Below are 23531 nucleotides of genomic sequence, written 5' to 3' on the forward strand. Positions count from 1 at the left end.
AATGATTTGAGAAGGAATTAGTGAGTTGTAAAAATGGAAAAAGGGATGTTAAGGAACTGCTAAAGAACTAGACTCTTAACGTGAGCTTTGGTGTGGAAGACCTTGTAGGTAGAGGTAATGTCTTGACATTCCGTGAGGACCACATTTCCTTCAGTGTCTGTGACATGGAGACCTCTTAGCAGTCAGTAATGGAAAACATTAAAATTCATTCTAAACTTGAATGCATGTGAAGTCCATGAAATTATAACTTGATGATAAATCAATAATCAAGTGGCAGGTTTTTCTGAGTTTTATACAAGTCAAATGTATAAGTAAGCAATAAATAAGATTTTATTAAAAGCAGAGCAAATTCCCAATTTGCAGTTTGAGCTTGAAAAATTCAATTATCCCTTTCTGTTTTGTCTCAAATTTTTCACATGTAAAAAGAATTCAAACTTTGAGGAGGAAGGTACAGCCTTTTTGAGGCCAATTTGGCAGTATGTAGCAAAATCTTAATTTAATTTATCCACTGACACAGCAACTCCATTCTCAGATATTTGGAGAAATAATAACACATATGAACAGAGACAAAGAAGTAAGTTTATAGGAACATGACAAAAAAACAGCAGTAACTTAACCATGGACAGGGGGATGATTAATTAAATGAATTTAGGTGCCATTACACTACTGAATCAACATAGCTTAAAAAATAATGAAGTAAACTGATATATTCTAACCTGAAAAAAATTTTAAAGCATATGTTTAAATGGGAAAAACAATATATATCTATGATATGACTCAGTGTAAGAAAAAAAAAAAACTACAGAGAACTACAGGCTGAATTAGATTATACATTAAAATTCTAGTAGGATAGCCATTAATCTGACTGGGACAGGGATTGCGAAAGTAAAGGTAAAATTTTATTTTTCACTTCTTTACTGTTTTTAGTGATATATTAATGCATTACTTGTGTAATTTTATGTATTTTTTAAAAGATTTATTTATTTGTTTATTTGAAAGAGAGAGAACAAACAGGGGGAAGGGCAGGCAGAAGAAGAAGAAGCAGACTCTCCACTGAGCAGGGAGCCCCATGCAGGGCCTGATACCATCGTGACCTGAGCTGAAGGCAGACACTTAACTGACTGAGCCACCCAGACGCCCCTACTTTTGTTATTTTTAAAAGATCAAAAAATTAACGGAAAAAACAAGGCACCTCTCTGAAAAGAAGCATTAAAAACAATCTCGCAAACTTTGTAGGATACATAAAAGCTCGCAAGTGTCCTCACAAACTCCCTAACATCCCCGGTGCTACTGAGAAAATACTACCCTTGGAAGCCTGCATGCTTTTTTAAGGTTATCATATTTCAGAATTTATGTGGAAAATTATATGGCACAGTTAACCGCCAGGCATTTTATCCACCCCAAAAGGAAAGCTGGCAGATTACGAGTTACTCGAACATCAACAGGTGAGTATGTTGTGCTAACATCCAGCTAAGTAATTACTTCAGATGTAAATGACACAGAAGCATACATCCTCAGAGAAGCCCAGCTAGAGCACTGCCTTGTAATTCAGCTGGGTGGGTTTTTTAAATTAAGCACATCAAAATAATCAAGCCGGGAGTCCATCAAACCAAGCACCTTGACACAATAATGATGACTAGCTAATCTTGGTGCTTTCAAATACATACCTTGTAATCTTGATTACATTTAAACTTTTAAATGTCAGTACTCTTTAAATAGTATTCTGGAAAACAGAATAGTAATAAAACACAGTATGACCTGAATAAATTAGGTAACCAAAGTATTAGAAGAAACTCATTCATTGAAGTCAACGGATTTCAACTGATGCAAGTCTCAGCCACCCCCACAGATGGTTTTCCAGAGGGACTCTCCCCAAGTTGGGGAGAGTCACTGAAAGCCTCATGGTGAAGAAACATAAAACATCCATTTTTCTTGCCCTTTCTCTACTGTTCTGAAGCTCATACCCCAGATGCTTTAGAGTACTACTCTATATACGCCATTTATACAATATATATTATATGTTACACACATAACATATTATATGAAATATGTTGCATATAACATGTATTATATACATATTATATACATACAACACACATTACATATATATATTGCCGGGAATGGCCAGCAATCCTTGTACTAGCAGATGAAAGATCACTCCAAACTTTGCTGTGAAAGTGAGGAGAAGCAAGGAGGTCAGAGGTCAGAGATGAAGACCCATTGTTCTGCTCTGCTCTCGCCTTATTCATCCTGCAGGAGACTCACAAATCCTTATCACTGTTTCTCAAGCACATGACGTGTGACAAGGGGTCTTACTGGAACTAGGAGGATCTGTTTACTGGAGAAATAGGATCTGCTAATCTGCATGTTCTACGAGTTCTGCTAAACAGAGACTAAGGGACAATGCATACAGCTCTGAGATCACAGGCCCACTGTTTGGGCTAAGAAAGCTTGGGGGAAGGCAACTACCCACAGCATTCCTAGGGCAGCATCCACACCAGCATCCGCATTTCGAAGCTCTTCATCCTTCTCTGAAAGCTTCAATCGCCCCAGCTGCCTCCAAGTTGCACTTCAGCAGGCCAGGTATTATGGCTGATTTCATGCTCTACATTAACCCCAACAGAGTACCTACCAGAGGGGGTTAGGGTGACCAACCTCCCATCTGCCTGGGACCTGCTGGGTTTTACCACTGAAAATCCTGTACTTGAGGAACTCGCTGAGCCCAGGGCAATGCAGGACAGTTGGTAATCCCCCCAGGGCCACAATCCTATCAAAGGAAAACAACCCCCAGCCCACCCTTCCAGGCTCCATCAGGGCAGAAGAGGCACGGACCAAGCTCAGACAAGTCTTTTCCTTGTCATGTACATTAGGGGTTAAAAATTGGAGTTTCGGGGGCGCCTGGGTGGCTCAGTGGTTAAGGCCTCTGCCTTCGGCTCAGGTCATGATCCTGGGGTCCTGGGATCGAGCCTCACATCGGGCTCTCTGCTCAGCAGGGAGCCTGCCTCCTCCTCCTCTCTCTCTCTGCCTGCCTCTCTGCCTACTTGTGATCTGTCAAATAAATTAAAAAAATCTTTAAAAAAAATTGGAGTTTCGTCTCTTTTTGATTGGAAAATAGAGAAATCTGGAAAATACGCTGTGTGACAGAAGGCAGACAAAAGAGAGTGCTTAGTGTGCAATTCAATACATAAAGCCACTAAACAAGCAAAATTAACCTATGGTGATAGAAATCAGATCAGTGGTTTCCTGGGGAGGCGGTGAGTGGGGAGTAAGGGGAGGCTGAGGAACAGGGGCACAAGGGAACCTTCTGGAGTGACTAAGTGCTCTATATCTGGATTCCTACATTTGTCAAAACTCACCAACAGCTGACCTAAAATGTGCGCACTTACGATATGTAAACTTTTTCTTTCAGGAGTTGATTTTAAAAATAAGAGTGAGGGGCGCCTGGGGGTCTCAATCAGTTAAGCGCCCAACTGACTCTTAGTTTCGGCTCAGGTCATGATCTCACAGTTCTGAGATCCAGCCCCGAGTAGTGCTTCCCGCTCAGAAGGGAGTCGGCTTGCGATTCTCTCTCCCTCTCCCTCTGTCCCTCCCGCTTGTGCTCACTCTCTCTAAAATAAACCAATAGGTCTTTAAAAAATAAATTAATTAAGGGGCGCCTGGGTGGCTCAGTGGGTTAAGCCGCTGCCTTCGGCTCAGGTCATGATCCCAGGTCCTGGGTTCGAGCCCCACATCGGGCTTTCTGCTCGGCAGGGAGCCTGCTTCCTCCTCTCTCTCTGCCTGCCTCTCTGCTTACTTGTGATTTCTCTCTGTCAAATAAATAAATAAAATCTTTAAAAAAATTAATTAATTAAAATAAAATAACATAAATAGTAAGCGTGAGATCTTCCACTATACCCAAAAGAGGAGAGATGGGCACAATATGTTTCAAGGATGCTGTCAGAGGGATTTCGGGGACGCGGGGCAGATGCGTGCTGGGGCCACTTTGAGCTCTCTGCCTGGAGGATGCTGAGGGCGCAGGGCATTGCCCCTCATGTAAAATACACTCAAAATTCACTCGGAATGTGTGCAGTCATCCATCGCAGGAAACTGTACAGATTCCTTCTCTGGAAATAATCAAAAGAAAAGCACAGCTACTGTTGTGCCCTTTTACAATGTTTTATTCTTGTTACAACTATAAACTCATCAAACGACTGGCGGACCAGAAGCATAGTGGGTAGAGAGGGAGACGGTGCACATTTCGGGGCGTCCAACACAAACAGCTTCTGGTACAGAGATAATCCCAGCAGCGGGAACCTAATCTCACAAAAACGTGTGAAGTGGCTTTGGTTCAGGAGGTAGTCTCCGTTCTGACCTTGGGGCCTTATTTACTCACTTCAGGGAAATGTCTGAGTTGGCTGCATACTAGGGAACAGGGGCACACGCTTCCAGGGCCCAAGTACCCAGGAGGGGACCAGAAGTCCCAAACAGATATCCTTCCATGTATCATTAAGTGACCCTTCGCTAGGGAAATAGTCCTTGAATATTTGATTTTTGAGTGTTATCTCGCCCTGATCCAAGGAAACGATCACTTTTCCGTTTCCTGCCTCTTCTGTGACTCTAACACTGCCCAGAGGATTGGTATGTACTGCAAATAGTTGGCCTGCCAGGCGGGAAATGATGGAATCAGCTCGGTTGCTAAGCAGGCCTGAGACAGCAGGTAGCACCCGCAGGGGGGAAGGGTGCTGCCTCCTAGTGGTGACTGTGAGAACGAGAGCAGATCAGTCTTCAAAAGGCCTGTAGGGAAGCGTCCATGAACTTAACACTGGAAATTTCTCAAGTGAAAATCCAGACTCTCCCACCGGGTACATATTTGGCAAAGACTAAGTTAAGACTCATGAGCCTTTGGGTATATGCATGCTTGTACACTTCCATGTGCCAAACGTCTGCTGGTTCCTGTTAGCCCAGTAAAGCAGCCCTTGCACAGCGCCAATAGAGCCAAACATCTTCTCAGAATTATTTCCCGACTGGGAAATGGAAAGTTATTGGGTTGACTCTCCCATCTGATGGTATGTAATGAGGTCCAGTACATAGCTGAGATCCTGGTCCAGCGAAGCATCAGGGCCAATTCCTCCTTCTGCAGCTCGAAAGCTGAGCTGGCATGGGGGGTGGGGGTGCTCCGACGCAGTGCCATCTGCCCAAACAAGATCCTTCAGGCCAACCGCCTGTTCCTGATCCCCACCCTAAGAAGCCACTTCACTCTGGCTTCGTACCATCCCGCCAACCCCCCTGTCTAATAAGGAGCAGGGGCTAGCCGCTGGGTATTCTGGTCCCGGCCATGCAGGTGCCAAGGCTTGAAAATAAATCCTCCCACAGTAACTTGGAGCTAGTGCTCAGGAAAAGTAATGGCACCACAGAGATATCCTGGAGCTTGCATGAAAGGAATCAGAGGATTAGAACTGGTGAATGATGTAATGAGAAAACTAGCACATCCACGGATCCAAGGTACATAAGAAAATTAAGATAGAATAACACAGAATCAGGATGAAGGGGCGAGACAGGGAAATGCTCAGTAGTTTTCATCTATAGCGCAGCTGGAATGGGGCCAAAATGAACCACAGAGTAATATTTTTGTTTTCTATTAATCTGTTTCTTAGTAGATACGCTGAAGAGGATGGGCTGGTTTCGACTTTATTGAATGGCTCTCTCTCTCTCTCTCGCTCTCTCTCTCTCAAAATGAAAGTTGTCTAGGACCATTAGTTAATAAGAAAAAGAGTCTTTAAGGAAAGATCTTCATTTTGGATTGAGAACAACAGGCAACATGAAGACAGAGACGTCTGGAACACCATCTTAGGACCGGCTCTAAATAAAGCACCTGTGAATTTTCCTGGGTAGCAGAGCTCTGAATCTCAGAAACTCTTCATTATACCTGCCAGGGCTTTCAACGTCTGGGCTCAGGATAGGCATCTGACAGTTCCTGAGTTCTCGTTCACTGCTTGGACCACAAAAGTCAAAAATCTTGCACACACCCTGCCGGGAACACAGCCCATTTTGACGCAGTTGATAGAGACGTACTGACTAAGAGTGCATTGGGGGGAAGGCCCATCCTTATTTAATGAACATTTTCAAGTTCTTTCCTCTAAACAAGTGGGACAGCAAAATCCTCACCAGGAGTGAGACTTACAACCTTTGAGATCAAGATTACCAAGTCCTACCTTTTTGAAAAGGGTCTCAAAATGTCTTCAGAGGCATTAGATTACAGGGCCAAAGAAAACAAAAGCGAAGCCCTGGGAATCAACAGTGAGCCAGTGCAACCCTCACAAAGGCGTCAACAACGGACCCTCAGCAACGGTGATGAGACAGTGAGAGCTGCGGTTTGAGTCGGCCAATCCCCTCCAACTACAGAGCCACGCCAGGCCAGACTGAACATCCTGGGCCTAATTCGCGGGCCAGGCTGCAGCCGCGGAGCCCCTCAACCTAACCACTGGGAAGTACTCTCTAGCCTCTCACACCACACATCATACCTCAGCTTTGCCGTCTTCGGAGACCCTGGGGCACAAAGACAGAGGAGTGAAGGGTCATGCACAGGGAGTGGAGAAGCACGGAACAAGAAACATTTCACTTCTTAGGTATACAAAACCACAATAGCTTTGTTTATTCTATGTATTCATTTGTTTCTTCATTTATATTTATTTTGGGGAAAAAAAAAAGGTGCTGGCACACATATCTTGGAAAACTATCAAACATCTCTCTTCTCCACCACCATCTCTGTCTTGCTCTGCTCAGGCAAACGTACCAATTGCATCAAATAAGGCAGGGAGAATTGCAGTGAGCAATGCCCCAACAATGTGTAGAAAGACATCAGGACACTTTGCCAGAACAGCACATCAATGGAAAGTGGGTTCTCACACATGTAATCAGTGCAATCAATCCAATACGTGGAATCAGTCAATCAAATACACGCCATCAATGTATATATACCATAAGTAGATCGCACTCTCTAAAATGAGCTAAATAGGGGCTCCTGGGTGGCTCAGTGGGTTAAGCCTCTGCCTTCGGCTCAGGTCATGATCCCAGGGTCTTGGGATCGAGCCCCGCGTCGGGCTCTCTGCTCAGTGGGGAGCCTGCTTCCCTTCCCCTCTCTCTGCCTGCCTCTCTGATTACTTGTGATCTCTGTCAAATAAATAAATAAAATCTTTTTTTAAAAATTTAAAAATAAAAAAATAATAAAAATAAAATGAGCTAAATAGAATAACCTGACATATTTAGCAAGTATCTTTCCTTCAAAGGGCATAAGCTCTGTAGCTATCAACCAAAATCAAATAAAACAAATCTTCCTTAGTTTAGCTATATTCTCCCTTCTTTATTCCCATACAACACCTTACCTGATTTCTTTCTCCTATAAAAAAAAAATAATAATTCTCCCAAAGTAGACTTGGACACTGACAGAGTCTTGCTTTGACTGGATTTTAATTGTGCTCCACTGAGCACTTTGGAAACCAGGCTCTGACCTCTCAGCGTCTGGGTTTGTCCCTGCATTGCCCAGTTTTAGCAAGAATCCCTCCACCAGGATCCTCCAGATCGATCACCCTTGATGTCTGACTAGGTTCCTCATCCTCCCCCATCCCCCAGATGGTGTGATCACCCCGGCCAGCCCTCAGCAAGAACCCTGTTCACTTGGCAGGCCCAGAACTCTCCTTACCCTGCCATTTCATGTTCGGAATTTTCCTTTCATGGACACCCACCTGTTCCCTGGGCTGTAAATTCCCACTCGCTCAGGCTGTGTCTGGAGTTGAGCCCAATCTCTCTCACCACAAGTCCCCATTGCCATGGTCCCCACATCTTGAATAAAGCATGTACTCCCTTGAATCAAGTCTTCCTTACCACCTTTAGCAGAAGCATTATGCATAATCTTTTCTCCCAAAAAAAAAGAATTATTTATTTGAGAGAGAACATTGGGGGAGGGGCAGAGGGGGAGAGAGAGAGAATCTCCAGCACCCACCCCATCCCCCACCCCCAACCCCCACTGAGCATGAAGCCTGACGTGGGGCTCCATCTCACAACCCTGAGATCATGACCTGAGCCAAAGTCAAGAGCCAGACACTTCACCAACTGAGCCACCCAGGTGCCCCGAATAATCTTTTCTTTAGCCAACACCTCAACTCGTGGGCAGAGTAAGCAAAACAGAACTCAGGGCCTGGCTCACTATGGTAACTGCTCTCTGACCCAGCTAAACACAAGATCACCTCTTCCCCATCCTCAAATCCCACTAAACTGACCAGAAACAAACAAACAAACAACAGTTACAAACCTACAAGGGCAAAAAATTGGGAGAAAAGGCTGAGTCAGGTGGGGGATTTAAATGTGGAGCAGGGGACACACAGAGGAAGGTGCTTGGCAGGAAGTGAGGGGGTGGGTTAGGGGGAAGCTTCCCGAACCCATGGGGCTTCAAACCCATGACTGGGCAGCCACCACTGGACTGTGGAAGGTGGGGGTGAGGGACAGAAAGACTGGGATTACTGAAGAATCTAATGATGGAGCAGAAGTCCAGGTTCCCTCTCTCTCTCACTGAGCCTGTGACCAACACACACCCCTGCCAGGCCACTGCAGACCCGTTCTGCCCATATTCTTGAAATGAGAGTGTTCACACTTGCTCACATCAGGCACAATAGAGGGGAGTGGCATTCGGAGCTATAATAAGGAGGATCTGAGGAAAATGAGGAGTGGGGAGGTAGAGCCCCAGGACCTATTTCTACCAGCTCCCAGAATGTGGACAGCTAGGTTTATGTCACTCAAACACTTCCCCTCAGAAACTGAGCAGCTCCCAAGAAATGGCCCATGTTTACCACACTAGTTAGTTAGATCAGTGCATCCATAAAACAGAAACAGCATAAGAAAGAAATAAAATTAAAAGCAGCATAACAAAACTTTTAAGTGTAATGGGATAGTTAGAACATCAAACAGAAATCTCCCGAAAGCAGAATAGAATGACACAGCGATAGGAAAAAGAAAAAATTTAAAACGTACAAAATCTAGGAGACCCACTCTCCACTTAATAGTAGTTTCAAAAATAGACATGAGAGGGGCGCCTGGGTGGCTCAGTTGGTTAAGCATCTACCTTCAGCTCAGGTCATGATCTCAGGATTCCAGAATCAAGTCCCCAGATGGGCTCCTTACTCAGCGGGGAGTCTGCTTCTCCCTCTCCCTCTGCTACTCCTTCTGCTTGTGCTCTCTCGCTCTCTGTCAGGCAAATGAGTAAAATCTTGAAAGAAAGAAAAAAAGAAAGGAAAGAAAGAACAGAGAGATCAGAAAAGATGACCAACGGTATGAGATACGTTTTCAGAACAGAACGACACGAGCCTCCAGACTAAAAAGGGTAGTAAGTGCCAGTCCCATGAAAGAAAAAAATCTACACCAATGCAGGTCATCAAAATTTACAGAAAACTGGTTATCTGTAAAGGAATGAGAAGTAAAACACTACCAGACCCAAAGAGTCATACCTTGATATAAAGATGAAGCCAACTTCAGATGCCAACATTCTTCTGTTTGTATTTATGGTAGCTTCGCCTCAAAGATGCACAGCTGTAGAGTCCCTAACCCAAATCGGCAATCCGAGGTCCCTTAGTCAAACTGGCCTGAGTGCCTGGTCACAAGGTTCATTACCAAAGGAGCAGGAATCACAAGGACATTAGACTTCTAGAAGACAATGGAGCAAACCCTTCAAAAGCCTGAGGGAAGATGTTAAGCCTGGAATTCCAAAGTACCCTCGTACCCACCTTAGGAAATGGGTTGTGGCCACTCTAAGGAGTAGATCAAGAAAGCTGAAAACAGAGCTAGGAAATAGGGAATCCCTTATAAAACGGGGGGCGGGGGGGGGGATCATTCCTCAGGGTATTTGAAGCCCTGGGATGAGAACACTCAGCAGGACTAATGAGAGTGACAAGTCCAGTTTTGTTTTTTGTTATTTTTTAAGATTTTATTTACTTGTCAGAGTGAGAGAGCACAACACAAGCAAGAGGGAGGGGCAGAGGGAGGAGCAGGCTTGTAGCTGAGCAGGGAGGGGGAAGGTGGGCTTGATCCCAGGACCCCGAGATCAGGACCTGAGCGGAAGGCAGACACTCAACTGAATGAGCCACCCCAGCACCCAGAGACAAGTCCAGTTTAAAGCAGGAGGGAGCAGCAGAACAAATGTTCCCTGGGGGTTGAAGTAAAACCGACAGATTACCTGATACATGAGACCACTTCACTTAAACTCTATTTATGTACCTAAAATGTATCTTATACACTCACATGTAAAAATGCCATATTCACACACAGCTATTGGATATAGCTGATAAAATACTGCTAAAATAAAGTTAAAGTTAATGGGAAGTAATTCAGAAAAGCTAGGCAATTTTTTTTCTTTTTTTTCTTTTACTTTTTTTTTTTTAAAGATTTCATTTAGTTATCTGACAAACAGAGATCACAAGCAGGCAGAGAGGCAGGCAGAGAGAGAGAGGAAGGGAAGCAGGCTCTCTGCTGAGCAGAGAGCCCGATGTGGGGCTCAATCCCAGGACCCTGAGACCATGACCCGAGCTGAAGGCAGAGGCTTAACCCACTGAGCCACCCAGGCGCCCCTAGGCAATTTTTTAAAGACCATTATTAATTAGCTCAGGTAAATCAAGTATCAGAAAAGGAAATGTAATCACTGGCCCCATGTGGAGCCATGTTTCATACTACACTTGATCTTAGCCAAAAGGCTGAGAAGCGATGCCATGTTTCATACTGATGATAATGTAAACCATGCTAGTGAGATGATGTGACGTTTAAGAATTGTTTCATGTAATTAGGAGAGGGAGGAGGAATGTAGAGATAATCAGACACAAAGGTGACAAGGCGGATGGTTGTGGAAGCTGGGCGAGAACGCCATGATGAAAACCTGAAATCGTAACAATGACACAGTAAACAATAATGTCTTATGAAAGAAAATTTTACTATGTTAGATAGATCCGGGGGTGGGGGGAGAGTAAATATGAGTGTCTGGGGTAATTCATTAAAAATAACCTCATAGGGCGCCTGGGTGGCTCAGTGGGTTGGGCCTCTGCCTTTGGCTCAGGTCATGATCTGGGGGTCCTGGGATCGAGGCCTGAGTTGGGCTCTCTGCTCGGCAGGGAGCCTGCTTTCCCCCCTTCTCTGTCTGCCTGTCTCTATGCCTACTTGTGATCTCTCTATCAAGTAAATGAATAAAATCTTTAAAAAAAAAATAACCTCATAATCGTCTGTATCCAGAAATACAAGTAAGCACGTATTATTTAGAATTCCAGGAAAAAAAGATACAGAGGATAGGGGAAGAGGACTGTTTTGTTTTTGTTTTTTAAGATTTTATTTATTTATTTATTTATTTGACAGAGAGAGAGAGATCACAAGTAGACAGAAAGGCAGGCAGAAAGAGAGGAGGAAGCAGGCTCCCTGCTGAGCAGAGAGCCCTATTCGGGGCTCAATCCCAGGACCCTGAGATCATAACCTGAGCCAAAGGCAGAGGCTTAACCCACTGAGCCACCCAGGTGCCCCAGGACTGTTTTATTTTTAAATCCAAATTAAAAAAGAAAAAGCTTTTTGCTACTACTTGATTTTTTTAAGCTAAGGTTAACCACAGTTAACCAAAATTTAACTAATTTTAACTTTGATAAAAATCACATTCACAAAATTCTTAATCCCCTTAATATTTTTTTGTTATGATGGCATAGAATTCCAGTGTCTTTTCCCCTCTGTTGATGCAATGAAAGGAACAGAATTAAGGAGTGATATTTGAACATTTAAAAAAGCCTAGCTGGAAATAGTAAGAATTCAGCCGTCTGCTCCATTATGAGATTTCACTGTATATACTGCCCTCTAGCGTCACCTTATGGGAAAGCATCTTACATTTCATAAACTAGACATTCACTGACCTCTTCAAGTGTCAGCCTCCCAGTTTGAGGTCCAAGAATTCAGGCTTGGATCATTAGTTTTATAGTATGGCTTCATTATGGATTCAAAAGATTTTGATGGAAGGGCCTTGGAACCTGGACATGACAAAGGGGGGGAAATGTGTTCTAAGTTCTAAACAGCTGTTTATTCAGTTGGGGAGACGAAACCCATCTGCGTTTCATCTCCATGATTCCCTGAGGGTTTATGCCTACAGAATCAGACACAGTTGGACATAGGAAGCTAGACACATAGATGCTCGAAAAACACTGAGTCTGGTGCATGCCTGGTCTCAGAACGCATTCTGCTGTCTGTGGGCCATCTGAAGGGATGAAGTAGGCACAGAGGAAAGCGATCATGGTGACTAACAACTGCTTGAACCAAATTATTTAACGAATATGGACAAGGCAACACAGATGATAGCATCTAAGACCAAAGGCCCACCTTGATGCCTTCCATTCCCTCCTAAAAGGAAAAACAAACAAACAAACAAAAAAATCCACTTTTCACCACACTCCTTTCTTTACATTTTCTTCCTAGGTATTTACTAGTTGATAAAATCACACATTTCTCCCTGCCAAAATGTTGATGTACATTCAGTTCCATGATGTTCTTCCTCTACTACTAGGTAACAGGGAAAGATCCCTGTGGCTCCCCGGACTTGGAACATTCTCTCCCTGCACCATTACTCCTGAGCCCTGCGGCACACTTGGCTTTGCTAATCCCAGAGAGACGGGCTTGGACAAGGGTGCTCAAGTCACACTGGCTTCCATATCTACACTAGCGTGGCCTGTGTTCCACGGCGAAGTGGAAACTTCCACCCGAATTTTCCATCTCTGGTAGTTAAATCTCAGGTGAGAAATTGTTTAACTAGCTCTAAGGTCATTTTAATTCAGGCTCTTGATGCGTGAGCAGGGTCCTATTTCCTCCACGAGCCTTCCCTTCATTAACAGTGTGACTAAAGAAACCTCACAGTTAGTTTGTATCCTTCAACACAAAATCAGGATGAGAGTTCTCGTAATTTTTGATCCTTACAGACATGCCACAAAAAAACCCTGCACATTTCAAATTCTAAGTCTTTGTCAGCAATTAGGGATTATTAGCTGCCCACTGAAGAGGCAATATATTTTATATTTGTGGTACATTTCGTTTCCCAAGAGCCAACAAGTCCATAAACAGGGATAATAGTTTCTAGGGTAAGTTTTGAGTCTAACCAATATGGCACAAAATTGGAAAAGTGTGTATTTCTCTTTAGAAACGGAAGTTTAAAAAAAAAAACAAAAAAAAACCAGCCATGACCAAAATCTTTCAGAAGGCACCAGAGTGTCTGAGCAAGAACACGGGTTTCAGAGTCAAGGGGGTTAGGGCTGAAAACTCAGTTTAGCCCCATGAGTATGACATGGAGCATGCTGTTGTAACCCTCTGAGCCACAGCACCTCGCCTTTCCAATGAGGAAAATATTGACCTTCTAGGACTATTTTGTGCCTGTAACACAGAGAGAAGGTAACTAGGGAAATGTTAGTTTCCTTCCCTTCTTTCCAGCACCCCACAAGCCCCTCCAGGCAGTCCCATACCCCACTCAAGGGACAGAACTGTTACCACCTGCGGAGCCCGAAGCTTTCAAAACAAAGCTGTGCCCACAAGAAGAAACTGGCACCTCCCTTCCTTCCCTCCCTATGGCATCATTATGGCCTTCTGGTGGAAGGAGTCTTTCCAATCCCAGCCAAGGCCTGGGGAGAAGCGATAGGACCCGCCAAAGACCGCTGCCCACATCACATCAGAGATTCCTTTCCAACCCCCTCCACCTAACTCCAATTTCCTGGCTCTGGCTCCATTTTTCTTCTGCGAATTCTGTTCTTTTATTTCTCTGTGTCCACTTGGACGCGCTTTCCTCCCTTTCCCCACTCCTGGTTAAAAAGCCTGAGGACTGATTTTCTAACCTCTCCTCTGGTGGCTCTCTGCTGCCCCCTATCGTCACAAAATGGAGCAGGTCATGCTCTGGCCAAAAAAAAACCTCCCAAGATTTAGGAAGGCTCATGGTTTATTGAGGACCTACTACGTGCAGGGCACTGTGGTAGGTATTGGAGACACAGTAGTGAGCAAAATCAGAAGATGTCCCTGCTCTCGAGGAGCTCACAGTTCAATGAAAAAGGCAGGCATTAATCAACTCAGAAGTGAAAGTAATGCCAGACTCAAACATGGGTTAGGAAATACAGTGAGTGAGTGCCTGTAGTAAGGGACTTGACCTTGTCAGAGAGGTCAAGGACGGCTTTCTGGAGGTAGCGACACAGTGGGCACTGAAGGATGGCCGTAACATGCAGAAGGAAGAAGGAAGAAGAATATTCCAGAAGGGAGGTCACATGCATTCAGTATGTGGAGGGAACATGGTAACTAACACAAGGGACCTCGGGAAATCAGTGTGGCCTGAGGGGGGCAGAGAAGAGGCTGAGTGGAAGCAGCTGGATGAGCCCGAGGCTGCTGTGGGGGCCATGGAAGTGGTTATGGCAGCCTGGAGTAAAATGTTAAGGTAGAGCCCGGGAGAGTGGAGAAAAAATAAATTTAGAAAATAGTTTTCAGTATTTAGGAAATAAAAACGAAAGAATTTTGTGATGAGTCGGACACCCATGGAGGATAAGCGGGAGGAAGTCTCCAAGGGAGACCTAGTTTCCCGACCTGCATAAACAGACACTACAGCCGTTATCTGAGTTTGGAGGTGACTTTGGACCCCATAAAATGGATACCAAGCAGATGGCAGGTTACTTAGATGTCAAGGTCGTAAGAGAGGGCTGGAGGAAAGACACATGCCTGTACTGCTTGCACAGGGGCTACAGTGTGACCCGAGGGCAGTTGTTCTCCATTACTGAGGAAGACCCCCAGGGAGATTTCTGGAACTTTTCAGAGTGGAGAGATGGGGACAGGTGTCCCACAGTGACTTGGGATTGCTACGGCCACTCGATGGGAGGGGACCCCAAAACAGGAGACACCTTGAAAAGCACAGCACAGTTCACAGAGAAGAAACATCCCATGTCCCACATGTCATGAAAGTGAAAACCCTGTTGTTGTTGTTTTTTAGATTTTATTTATCCACCTGACAGACAGAGATCACAAGTAGGCAGAGAGGCAGGCAGAGAGAGAGGAACAGGAGCAAGCTCCCCGCTGAGCAGAAAGCCCGATGCAGAGCTCGATCCCAGGACCCTGGGACCACGACCCAAGCCATAGGCAGAGGCTTCAACCCACTGAGCCACCCAGGCACCCCGAAAACCCTGTTTTCAATTCTCTTTATCTTCTGTATAAACACCAAGGGTTGTATTTCCTGCCTCGTTTCAATTTACATGGAATCTTCTAGGCACGTAAGGACCATGTAAATTAAGGGAAGAGTGGACTGCTCTTCAGTATCTACCCAAAGCGACTCCCCATCTTAAGAAAATCACATCACTGCTCCCAGCAACCTAGCGCCAGGTCAACACTCCTCTGTCGGTCTACACTGCGGACGCCCCATATGGAATAACCACGATTGCGATCACTGCTTCGACACAGAGGCACAAGCATACAGAGACTTCATTCTGCCTTCCACATGACCAGGAGCACGCATGTATCGAAACGCCCACCCAACAAATGATTTTCCTGTAAATTACAGATAGGGCAATATACGTTTTTGCTGTAGATCGTATGTGGTTGTAAGAAGGCATTTAGACTGACACGACTGTAAACCACAGGCCTTGGGCAGAATCTAGAGTGAGAATCAGAGAAGGAAGCACATCCAGTTGGTGAATTCTGACCTTTAACGGCCAGCCAGAGAAGGGGGTCCTTGCAAGGGCAGAGGAGAAACCCAGAAGTGCCGAACTGGAGAAGCAAAGAGGAGAGGACACGTAGGGAAGGAAGACCTTATTAATGATGTCCAGCGTTGTCGAGAAGTCAAACGGGATGGGGACCAGAAAATGCCTTCATCTTCCTTAGCAACGTGAAGGATCTGGCAGCGGGGATATGGAGGACAATTTAGCAACGGCTGTTTCAGGGGAGGGTGGGGGAGGAAGCAGGGGGCTGGGAAGTGAGGGAGGGGCGGAGGGAGAAGGCAGAGCTGGCCTTGACACGGTTCTTAGAGGATTTAGGTCAGAAAGGGGAAATGATAAAAGGTGCTGAGAAGGTGAGTAAGGGGGCTGTTTACGGTCTACACAGATTTGCTAACCTGACCTTTGTCTCTCTGGGGGAAATGGATAACGTCATTGACCCTCCTTGCTCAGGGGAGCTCAGGCTGGTTGAGGTTGGCAGGAGAGAAAGGGAAGGTGGGATCATGGGCAGCACCAGGCCCCCCTCTCATTGGATGAGACATTTTAGAGAGAGCCTGCAAAATTCACTTTATTGGATTTTAGGAAATTAAATGCAACTCTGTGAGTTCTGAATTAATCCTTCACATTCAAGCTTCCTCTAAGCAGACAAACAAGTCAGGGAGTGGCAGAGACTGCCCTAACTCACCCTGTTGCCCGACACAGAAGGAAATTGTTTAAGAAACACTGCATAGAAACTGACCCATTCATAAAGCTGACCAGTAATTTTAAAAATACAGCTTAAGATGAGGCGCCTGGGTGGCTCAGTCAGTTAAGCGTCCAACTCTTGACTTTGGCTCAGGTCATGATCTCAGGGTCGTGACCTTGAGCCCCGCACTGGGCTCTGTGCTGGGCCTAGAGCCTGCTTAAGATTCTGTCTCTTGGTCTCCTTTGCCCCCCCCACCCCGACCCTGCTTGCTCACTCTTTCTCTCTCTCAAAACAAAACAAAACAAAGAACCAAAAACAAAGGCTTAAGATTGGCGAAATTTATGAATGCCATACCTCAATTTAAAAATTTCAAAAACAGACTACCTATAAACATTTGCCAATTATAAATACTACAATGGATCCCTGAATATCACCTCTAGGGATTGCAGATATAAGGTGAACTCCAAGCACACAGGAAGTCTTTTCTACTTCTGTAGCCAGGCCTGAGTGGGTAGGAAAACATGACACAGTGGAAAATGGGAACTGTGTCTATCCCATTTGGGGGCTAAATACTCTTAAAAAAGTTTCAAGCACTCACTATGAGGTTTACAGGGATCCTGTCTTAGCAGCTTGAAAGACCTCAGAAAAGAAAGCCCCGCAAAGATGCAAAGAAGCTACAGAAAAAGGTAATTAATTGTTCAGTAGCTGGGTTATAAAATGTACTCATGTAAGTGCAATTCAGATGTGTCAGAGAAGAAATGAAATGTACCTTCCGGGTAACCAATTCAGGGCTGCTCCTAAGTGCCCATCTGCTGGGCATGAGTACAAAACGATAGGTACAACGCAATCTGATGCAAAACCTCCCAACAGTCGTGCTATTCGTTCTCTGGAGGAAAAAAGTCTGTCTGGTTTCTCAGCTTCTACCTCCTTCTCTCTCTCTCTTCTGTGACCCTGTGTGACAGTGGAGAGGAAGCCCTGGGACTGTGTGGTGTCCTCCGATTTCTCTGACCTCCGAGGTGACATCCTGCTGCTTCTGCCACTGAGGGTGGCACCTGTAACGGGTGGTCTGGTCCTGGGGGGAAGGGGGTGTCCCACCAGGGCCTGGGGTGCTCCGTTGAAGGCTTGGCCTCACTCACTGCTCACAGTATACCTCTCTGAGGACAACTACGTCGTTTCTGGTACAATTGGGTCACTTTTAAGAGAGGCAGAGGGCAGGGGTGCCTGCATGCCTCAGTCAGTTAGGCATTTGCCTTTGGCTTGAGTCATGATCTCAGGGTCCTGGGATCGAGTCCCACATCAGGCTCTCCGTTCAGCAGGGAGTCTGCTTCTCCCTCTTCCTCTGTGATTTCTCTCACTTTCGCTCTCTCTCAAAATAAATGATTAAAATCTTAGAAAAAAAGAGAGAGAGAGACAGAGAGGCAGAGGGCATTAACTGCAGAGGACACTGGCCCCGCAGGGCTGTCCGGGACGAGGTATACAATCATCTGGATATAAGTCTGTGCACACACTTTGCCACAACAGGGCCAGGTGCTCACCTCTGGCCTTGGCCAGTGGACCTTCTGTACCTTCACGCTCAGCAGACATCCAACACAAGAACACACAAGCTTTAGAGAACACACCAGAAGACCCTGCCTGGCCACACCAGTCTGAACAATGAACTATGCTGAACCCCACATTTTAGCTCAGGACCCACCTGCCTTTGTGTGTTCCTCAACTTGCTGAGGTATTTCTTTGCTTTACTTTTTAAGATTTGATTCATTTATTTGACAGAGAGAGAGAGCATGAGCACACACAAGCAGGCAGAGCCACCAGCAGAGGGAGAGGGAGAAGCAGACTCCCCGCTGAGCAGAGAGCCCGAGGACATGGGGCTTGATCCCAGGACACTGGGACCATGACCATAACAAAAGGCAGACACTCAACTGACTGAGTCCCCCAAGTGCCCCATATCAAGGTATTTCTGACATTTCTACTTCAAAATGTGACCTGAAGGCAGGGTTTGCAGTTGGCAAGGGCAAATACAAAATGTTGGTATCTACCTTCCTTTTCTTCTCCCTTTGTTCATGCCCCACAACACCGAGGGCTAGAAAACATGAGGCTTTCTCCTCTTCCTTCTGCCATGGAGAAACAAGGCCTGTGACCAAGCTGTCATGACTGGAAGGGCTGCCTTATCAAGAGGAGAAGTCTGAGCTGAGTACTGTAGTCTTAGTTTCTACTATGGTAGAGTGGGAACTAAAGACATGTGGAAAATCCCCTCAAGAGAGCAGTCTGACCTCGGAAAGGAAAAGAAATAACAGGAAATAAGAAAAGTTGAACATCAAAGTTACACAGGAATATCAAACTTTTCTTCTGTAACAGTCCAAACCTCTCCCAAAGTGAATGGAGTCCCTGGACCAGCAAAGAAGACAGTAATTTCTTTACCCCAAAACCATCTTTGTTAGTCTACTTTTATTTTTATTTATTTTTATTTTTTATTTAATTTTTTTAAGTAGGCCCTAAGCCCAGTGTGGAACCCAACCCAGGGCTTGAATTCATGACCCTGAGATCAAGACTTGAGCTGAGATCAAGAGTCGGATGTTTAACTGAGCATCTAGGTGCCCCAGTCTACTATTAAATCTATTATAATCTTATTGTCATCTCTCCTGAACTTTACATTAACTCATCTGAATATAACCATGACAGCTATCCTAAACATACATACACTTAACAAGAGACTGTCAAACTACATGAGGCAAAATCAGTAGAACTGCAGGGAGGAAACCATGACTTCATTATTACAGTTGGAGACTTCAACGCCCTTCTATTGGAAATGGACAGATCTGGCAGGTGGAAAATCAGCAAACATACTTGAACTAAACACCATCCACCAACTGAATATAATGGACATCTATGCCCTACTGTGTCCAACGCCAGCAAAATACACACTCCTCTCAAGTTCACGTGCAACATTTATCAAGACAGACTATACTCTGGCCATAAAACACACCTTAACAATTTTAAAAAATAGAAATCATACAGTGTCTACTCTCAGACCACAGTGGAATGAAACTAGAAATCAAGAACAGAAAGATAACTGGAAAATCTCCAAATATGTGCAGGTTAAACATCACACTTCTAGTAACACATCAGTCAAAGAAAAACGCAAGAGAAATGTAGACATTTTTGAACTACATGAAAATGAAAATGCAACTTATCAAAACTTGTGGGATATAGAGAAAACAGTGCTTAGAAGAAAATTTTTTTTAATGATATTTATTTGAGAGAGAGAGAAGGAGCATAAGCAGGGAGGGGGCAGAAGGAGAAGAGAGGGACAAGGAGAGTCCCAACTGAGTGTGGAGCCTGATACAAAGCTCTATCCCAGGCCTCTGAGATCATGACCTGAGCCGAAACCAAGAATCAGATGCTTAACCATCTGAGCCACTCAGGCATCCCTTAGAGGTAAATTTATAGCATAGAAAGCATATATTCAAAAAGAAGAAAGATCTAAAATCAAAAACATAAAGTGGAGACTTATGAAAGTTTATGAAACTATAAAAAGAAAAGCAAATTAAATCTATAATAAGCAGAAGCAAAGAAATAATAAAAATTAGAGCAGAAATCAATGAACGTGAAAACAAGAAATCAATAGGGAAAAATCAATAGAACCAAAACTGTTTTCTTTGAAAAAGATCAGTAAAACCAATAAGCTTCTGGTTAGGCTAAGACAAACAGAGACAGAATACAAAATTATTTATCAGAAATGAAAAAGGAGGGAGCGCCTGGGAGGCTCAGTCATTCAGTGTCTATCTTCGGCTCTGGTCATGATCTCAAGGTCCTGGGATGGAGTCCCACATTGGGCTCCCTGCTCTGCAGGAAGCCTGCTTCTCCCTCTCCCACTCCCCCTGCTGTGTTCCCTCTCTCACTGTCTCTCTCTGTCAAATAAATAAATAAAATCTTAAAAAAAAAAAATGAAATGAAGAAGGGGACATCAGGGGCACCTGGGTGGCTCAGTGGGTTAAGCCGCTGCCTTCGGCTCAGGTCATGATCTCGGGGTCCTGGGATCGAGCCCCGCATCCGGCTCTCTGCTCAGCGGGGGGCCTGCTTCCTCCTCTCTCTCTGCCTGCCTCTCTGCCTGCTTGTGATCTCTCTCTGTCAAATAAATAAATAAAATATTTAAAAAAAAAAAAAAAGAAGGAGACATCACCACAGATCCCATGGACATTAAAAGGATAATAACAGAATATCAGGAACATAATCATTACGCTAACTTTTGGTATTAATAAGTCTCTGATGTCTTATTAAGCATTGATCATGCTTCTAGCAATGTTTTGCACTTTATATGAATTATCTCAAAACTCCTCAAATACTCTACAGAAATTGGAATTATCCTCATATTATAAATGAGAGAAGAAACTTAATGAGGTTCAGAAACAGTGCTAATGTCACACATCTAACAAGTCAGCCCTGTTCCAACTGACTGTCTGAACACAGTTCTTTCCATTATACCACAGAGTTTCTCAAGCAATTGGGAGATATATAGTTTGGTTATGGTGTGGCTCTCCCTGCCCAAAACAGGCCACCATTACTTCTGCAAAGACTGGAAATCTGTACAACTAGACCTGCCTTTGTGGGTGAGGAGAGAAGTTCCGTCAGTCTGAGTATTTTGGAATAGTCTAGCTAATATAAAACAACTTTCAGCTTCTTTCTTCCAAGAAGTAACGTGATATAAAATAGAGCATGATGGGCATTACAAAGTGGATATATGCTTTCTCTCACTCATGACAGAAATGTGCCAAGCACGGGGCGTCTGGGTGGCTGAGTGGGTTGAGCCTCTGCCTTTGGCTCAGGTCATGATCTCGGGAACCCTGGGATCGATTCCCACATCGGGCTCCCCACTCAGGGAGCCTGCTTCCCCCCCTCTCTCTGTCTGCCTCTCTGCCTACTTGTGATCTCTCTCTGTCAAATAAATAAAATCTTAAAAAAAAAAGAAAAATGTGCCAAGCAATTGAGGAGGAGGAGGGGACAACAACAAACATGTTGGCTGGTAAATTAGGGAGAGGAATGATGAGTATAGGCAACAAGGAGGAAAAACACTTGACCTTAACTAAAATGGAAAAGAAATGACCCAGTTCATACTAACGCTGAGCAAATCTCTCCCATGTGCCAAAACTCACCACCCCGGGCATGCCCACCAGTTACCAATCACCATTTCATACACTGTGACTGACAACATCTCCCACCTGTACGGGCCGCATGGTGTCCTATGCACCAAGGTCAATATGAAGACAGAACCCTGGCCGAGGGGGTCACGGTGGCAGGAGGAGAAAAAGCAGAAGTAAAGCGGCGGCCACAAATAGCGTAGATGCTCGTGTCACCTCTATGCTTTCAATTCCTCTCCACACACTGCTGACCCAAACCAAGGACTGTTTGGAAAACTGAATCGAGAGGTTGAAAACAGGCCACTTCGCTTCAGACCGCAGGATGACTGAGCTAGCAAGCTCAGAGATTGCCCGATGTCACGAATGAAAGGAAACACTAGAGCTTAGCTGCCTTGAAAGTAAATAGAAGATGGGCCACCCTAGCCCATCAGGTATCAAGGCTGGAAAAACCAGGAGCTTTCCAGCCGCTGACCAGAGGGGAATCCACTGGGACTGCTCTAACACATGCACTGCAGCAGACAGCTGGGTCCTGAAGCTTCTCGGCCTCCAGAGCGGCAGAGTTTCATGAACGCATGCACAGTTCTCCCCCAGGGAATGTGCGTTCGGGCTCTGCGTGCTGCTGAGTGGGGACAGTAGAAGAAGACTCTGTCTCATCCCTCCTGGATCCAAGCTTTTGCTCAGCATCAGCTAAGCCATAAAGTATCTTCTAAGCAGAGGCCCCTAGTTCTGACGCCTTCAGACATCACCAGATGCTCTATTAGTCCAACAACAAAGTGCTCCTGAAAGACCAAATTGTGCCCATGTGGCCGAAAGAATGCCCTCATTGCATAACGCCCGTGAAAGAATCAGCAAAATTCACACGTCCAGCTACGAACCGTTTTCCAATTTCGACAAGAGACATTCTTGGAAACCGTCACAAGGCAGATGTCTTAGAGAGGATTTTATTTTCCTGAAGGCGTAACGTTATAATTGGATATTCTGTTAGCAAAGACCAAAGCATGAAATAAATCATAAGCCTACATAAGCAACAACAGGATATAAAACCAAAGATACATCTATAAATTCTCGTGCTAGAACTTAGAGATTTTATATTAAGTCATAAAACATTAGCAGTGGAAGCTCCCTAAGAGACCATCTCGGAGCTGTTCCCAGTACCAGCCCCCCCACCCCCAAGACTAGCTACATCATTACTTCTTGGGAAGTTTGATAAAGAACAGTCTTGGACCTCATTTCCAGAGATGTTGATTTGGTCTAGAATGGAAAAGAAAACACTGTATTTTTCTTTTAACGTTTCCAAGGGACTCAAAAGACTTGTGGGGGCAGTGGGGGTGGGGAGGGGTAGAATGAAGAAGGACCCATAAGAAATGGGTGTTTCTCTGCTAGATCTTCTAACTAAATGCCAACTGCTTCATCAGTAAACAAATGTCAGTGTTTTCGGCTGGAAATTAACAGGGTTTGCACACAGCTGTTCACATGCAACTAAAAAAATACAGTTACCAATGATCTGGATATCAAATTTAGATGTCTGTACTCAGGAAAGTAAAATAGGCACATGTCAATAACCTTGAGGATTAAATATTTATGTGCCCGGGGAAGCAAAATATTTGATGATCAATAATTTATGACCTACTGTTTTTACCCAGCAGGAAGGAAATGAACAGTGGCATTTACGCTGTTTATGCTTCACGGTTGTGGTAAGTTGGTAATGTGAAGCTGAACTAAGCATTTGAAAGGCTGAGGAGTTAAATGAATAAGCACAGTTAATTTTTCTCTTTGGGCACTGCATATATGAAAATAGATACCGCTAAGACATCGAGACATCCATTCTATTTTCAAATCACATCTCCAATCCACCCATTTCTTTCTCCACTACCTCCCACCCTAATCCAGAGCACTAGGATTTTCACTTTTTCTTTTTTTAAGATTTTATTTATTTGACAGAGAGAGAGACAGCGAGAGTGGGAACACGAGCAGGGGGACCTGGAGAGGGAGAAGCAAGGAGCC

At 44.6% G+C, this 23531-nt stretch overlaps 1 protein-coding gene and 1 pseudogene across 5 annotated transcripts in view; both read right to left on the reverse strand.

The window, feature by feature from the left end:
* FUT10 (fucosyltransferase 10) overlaps positions 1-23531 on the reverse strand; it is a 100985-nt gene that overhangs the window by 44050 nt on the left and 33404 nt on the right. The gene's annotated exons all lie outside the window — the stretch shown is intronic.
* LOC125094441 (uncharacterized) lies at positions 10635-10727 on the reverse strand (annotated as a pseudogene).

Source organism: Lutra lutra, chromosome 2 (assembly GCF_902655055.1).
Source record: "Lutra lutra chromosome 2, mLutLut1.2, whole genome shotgun sequence".
Taxonomy (NCBI): Eukaryota; Metazoa; Chordata; class Mammalia; order Carnivora; family Mustelidae; genus Lutra; species Lutra lutra.